Below are 5,566 nucleotides of genomic sequence, written 5' to 3'. Positions count from 1 at the left end.
CAAGGCCAAATCCACCAAGAATGATGGCTGCCCGTTTTGCTCCCCTTGTTCTGCCCCAAGTCCTAGATGATATTCCAACTGATTATCAAAGTAAAATACCGTTTTTTGATGGCACTCCTAACAGCATTACTGCTCATCAACATTTAGACAAAATGGCAGACTTCTATGAAATTCATGAGATCGATGCAGAGAACGTGGAAATGAGGCTCTTTGTACAGACATTTGCAGGTGATGTGAGGAAATGGTTCAGAGGTTTTTCGGCAGCAAGTATCACTACCTTGGCTGAACTACAAAGACAATTTTTGAACCGGTGGGAAGTGAAAAAGAATCCCCTTCAAATTCTGGCCGAATATGAACAAATCAAACGGAACGCTGGTGAGTCGGTCCAAGACTATTGTGTTAGATTTAATGCAGTCTATAACAAAATTCCAGATCATCTAAAGCCACCTGTGGGACTAGCAATGATGAAGTTTCCAGATGGTTTTGATGCTAACATGGCATACCAATTAAGAGAAAGAGAACCAACCACAATGGAAGATATGCAGAAAATTACGGTCAACGTTGAGGCAAATCTGCTGTCCAAAAGAGCTATAGCGAAAGCAGAGAAGAAAACCACGGTGAAAGAAGAATCTTCTTCAATGGATTAACTTCTCAAAAAGGTAGAGCAGATGTTTGAAAGGGTAAAACTTGACAAGCCATAGCCACAAGTTAGGAATCCTAACTTTCGTGGCCAACAACAGCCACAATATAGAATACGACAGAGAGATCAGCAAACTCAAGAGCAGACAGCACAACAGCCGGTACAAACACCTTTGCAGCAGAATTTTGTGCATGGACCGGAGTCAGATGAGGACAGGAATGTAATAGGTGAGGAAAACCACCTCTTTACTCCAGATGAGCTGCCTACTTACATTACCGAAGAGGAAGAATGTGCAGTGAATTCAGCTGCACACTTAGACATTGATTTTATTCTAGCTAGCGACACCGTGTTGGAAGAAGAATCAGAAGAATATCAAAGGGGGTATATGAATGCTCTGTTCGCACAACAACATCGATATTCTCTTAGAAACAGAGATGTGCTGGCCAAACCAATTCAGAAAAAGAAGGAGGGTGAAACAACAAAAAGTGATTCATCAACGACACAAAGGAAGGGAAAGGAGCTCGTTGGTCCGGAAAGCAGCAAATCAAAATCAGCAGAACAATCACAGCAACCAGCCACATCAAGAGAAAAGGAAAGGAAAGAGATCCTAGTCAAAGAGGTAGAAAAAACTCTCGCTTTTAGCCTAGAGAATGAGATTTCTAAGTTAAAGGTATCCATTCCTTTGACTGAAATAATGAAGAACATCAGTTATAGAGGACAGATTTCTAAAATGTTGAATTTGGACCTAATGTCCGACATGGTAAATGTGGAAGATGATCAGCCTGAAATGATTTTTGGACCAGCAACGAATGGTGAGTCTCCTGATAGCGATGTGCCACCCTTCTATATCAGTTTACGATTGCATGATTTTGTGTTACACAATGCCATGTTCAATTTTGGAGCTTCTCACAATATCATGCCCAAGGCTATCATGGATAAGCTTGGTCTGGACATCACCCAGCAATATCATGATCTCTATTCATTCGATTCCAACAGAGTAAGGTGTATAGGACTCATCAAAGACTTAGTTGTGAGTTTGGATCAACTTCCTATGGAAAATGTTTTGATGGATGTGGTGGTAGCAGATATTCCTCCAAGGTTTGGCATGCTTCTTTCCAAGTCCTGGGTAGCGAAATTGAAAGGGACACTACAGCTGGATTTCTCCTATGCAACAATCCCGGTGTTTGGACAAATGAGGAAGTTATATCGGGAACAAAAAATGAAATATATGATCACAAGCAAGGAGAAACCTATAAATCATCCTATTAATTATGTACATACATATTTAGAGTCTTTTGTTTTGTTTTCAGATAGTTTAAATGAGATAGTTAGTCAGATAGTAGAAGAAGATGACATACCAGAAATAGTAGAAAATTTCAGAGAAATTTTGAAGAAAGAAAGTCAAGAAAAGCAGGAAAATGTTGGGCAATCAGCTGAAAGTGATGGACAGCAAGCGGACAAGGCACGACAAATAGATTTCCAACACTTACAAGAGGAGGAAGAAGGCTTGTGGACCATGGATTTCAATGGAGCAGTGGGGAATGATGGTGCTGGAATTGGAATTTGGGTACGCAGTCCTTTCTCCACCCCAAACAAAGTGCCTAGCAGCGTGAGGGTTTGCTCTTATAAGCTGGCCTTTGAATGTTCAAATAATGAAGCTGAGTATGAAGCTTTGATTGATGGCCTGAAGATTCTTGGAAAGTTCAATGCAAAAAGGATTTTGGTATATGGCGACTCCGAGTTGGTAATAAAACAGGTCAAAGGTGAGTATCAAGCAAAACATCCTAGGATGCGGGCCTATCGTAATGCAGTTTTAGACATCTTGAAATTATTTTCAGAATACACCTTGACATGTGTGCCTCGTATACAAAATAGTATTGTTGATGCTCTTGTCAAGGTAGCGAGCAACTTGAAGATTCCCATGAACTCCAACAATAAATTTGAAATCCATGTCAAGCATCGTCCAACCATTCCAGACAATCAGCGATATTGGCAAGTGTTTCAATATGATGAGGAGATTAAGGATTTTCTGTTGAACAAAGGCAAGTTCAAAGAAACCTCAATTGATGTAGAAAATGATGAGGGCAAAGGGAATGGTACAGATGAAGTGCAGATCAATCAAATGGACGTATTGCAGTTGAAGAATAACATCATTCCTAAAGGCTTGATACCTCTAGAGGAACTTTTTGATCAGGATGATGTAGCCTGCAAGCCAACATTGCAGCCAATGGAGAAGGGTGTAGAAGAAGTCAACATCGGTACAGCTGCCAATCCAAAGTTGGTAAAATTGTCCAAAGCATTACCGCCAAAGATCAAGGACAAATACATCAGTTTGATGGCTTTATTTACAGATGTGTTTGCTTGGGATTATTCTAATTTAAAGACCTATGATACAAATATTATTTAGCACACAATACCCATCAAGCCCAATCAAAAACCATTTAGACAGAAGCTGAGAAGAATAAATCCAAAGTTGCTGCCATCTATCGAAAAGGAGGTAAATAGGTTGTACAAGTTAGTTATCATTGTGCCCATCAGATTTTCAGATTGGATATCTAACTTAGTGCCTGTAAGCAAGAAGACCGGTGAGATCCGCCTATGCATTGATTTCAGAAATCTAAATAAGGTCTCATTGAAGGACAACTATCCACTGCCCAACATGGACCATATACTTCAGCGAGTAGCGGGGGCATCTCGTATGTCACTGCTTGATGGTTATTCCGGATATAACCAAATTTCTGTCCACGAAGATGATAGAGACAAGACATCATTCACCACTCCATGGGGAACCTTTCACTATGCCAAAATGCCCTTCAGTTTAAAGAATGCAGGTGACACATTTTAGCGGGCAATGGACTTAGCTTTTGCAAATGAGAAGGATGTGTTTTTGGTGGTGTACTTGGATGATTTGACGGTATTTTCCAAATCTGATGAAGAGAACATGCATCACCTAAAAATTGTCTTTCAAAAATGCAGGAAATATGGTCTATCGTTGAATCCTAAAAAGAGCTTGTTCGCCATGGAGGAAGGAAAATTACTCGGGCACATCATTTCAAAGGATGGCATTCATATAGACCCAGCACGTGTGTAAGCAATTCAACAAATCGATCTGCCTAGGAACGAAAAGGAGATACAATCATTCAATGGTAAGATGAATTTTCTGCGTCGCTTTGTGCCTAATCTTGCAGAACACTTGAGAGAAATTACCAAGATGCTTAAGAAGGACAGCCAGGTGAAATGGATAGAGGAGGCTGTAAAATCTTTCAATTTGATCAAATTGGCCCTTTCTTCAACTCCAGTTCTAGTAAGCCTGGACTACACTCAGGATTTCATATTGTTTTCATTTGCTTCCGAGCACACTATGGCAGCGACATTATTACAAAAGACAGATGATCATGAAAGACCCATTGCATTCTTCAGTAGGGCTATAAGGGATGCAGCTTTAAAGTACAAAATCATTGAGAAGCAAGCCCTAGCATTGGTGAAGGCATTGAAGGATTTCCAGGTATATATCCTACATTCTCACATTCTGGCCTATGTTCCTAATACTGCTGTAAAAGATGTTTTAGTGTAGACCGATCCGGAAGGGAGAAGAGACAAATGGATTGCAGGCTTGCTGGAATATGATGTGGAAATAAAGCCTACAAAGCTGGTCAAAGGACAGGGGTTGGCGAAGCTAATGGCTGAATCAAACTTGCATGCCTTGGACATAAATTTGATCGCTACCATGTCCGATGAGAATGAGGAAGGAACGTCAATTCAGGTATCCGAAATGTTTGCTTTGTCCCCATGGTATTCAGATATAATATATGTGCTGAAAAATCTATCACCACCGCCCGGAATGACTAGAAACAAAGCGAGAACACTCAAATTGAAGGCTGCCAAGTTTTGTATTTTGAATTCTGCACTATATTGGAAAGATCCTAGTGGCATTTTGTTAAATTGTTTGGTGGAAGAGGAGGCAAAGAAAGTCATGGAGGATTTCCACGGAGGAGAGTGTGGTGGTCATCTTTTTTGGAAATCAACAACGAACAAAATTTTGAGAGCAGGATACTACTGGCCTACTTTGTTTGCTGATGTGCATAAGATGGTCAAGCGCTGTCATAAATGTCATATTTTCGAAGGAAAACAGAAATTACAGCCTTTGCCACTTAAGCCTATTGAAGTGAGCGCTCCCTTCCAACAGTGGGGGTTGGATTTCATTGGGGAAATTCATCTCGCCTCTTCCGGACAGCATAGATGGATCCTTACAGCGACAGACTATTTCACAAAATGGATTGAGGCAGCCCCTACTAGATAAGCCACGGACATGATAATCATTTCATTTCTCGAAAATAACATCTTGTCTCGCTTTGGTTGTCCAAACAAATTAATCACTGATAATGCAGCAGCTTTCAAATAAAAAAGGATGGTAGAATTTTGTCATAAATATCACATAATTTTGGGTCATTCAACTGCCTATCATCTGCAAGGCAATGGATTGGTAGAATCTTCGAATAAATCCTTGGTCAACATCATCAAGAAGCTGCTGGAAATAAATAAAAAGAGCTGGAATAAGAGGTTGGTCCATGCGCTTTGGGCAGATCGGATCAGTCAGAAAAAGTCTATTGGTATGTCACTGTTTGAGCTTGTTTATGGAGTTGACACAGTATTCCCTGCCTCTCTTGCTGCCCCAGTGGTCAGACTTCTTCAGGAGGTCGGCAGTGAAGAAGATCACATGCAGAGAAGGCTGAATCAAATGATCCACTTGCAGCAAACAAGAGAAGAAGTTTTCAAGAACACATCCAAGTTGCAGGAGAAGATAAAGAAAATCTATGAAAGAAAAGCAAAAGTAGATAAGTTCCAGTTAGAGGATGTGGTGCTGAAGTGGGATGCAAGGAATGAAGAGAAAGGCAAGCACGGAAAGTTCGAAAATCTTTGGTAAGG

The sequence above is a fragment of the Pinus tabuliformis genome, chromosome X, assembly GCF_031772625.1.
Source record: "Pinus tabuliformis cultivar Carrire ecotype Pingquan chromosome X, CPIR1, whole genome shotgun sequence".
Taxonomy (NCBI): Eukaryota; Viridiplantae; Streptophyta; class Pinopsida; order Pinales; family Pinaceae; genus Pinus; species Pinus tabuliformis.
Note: the sequence above shows the minus strand (reverse complement) of the source record.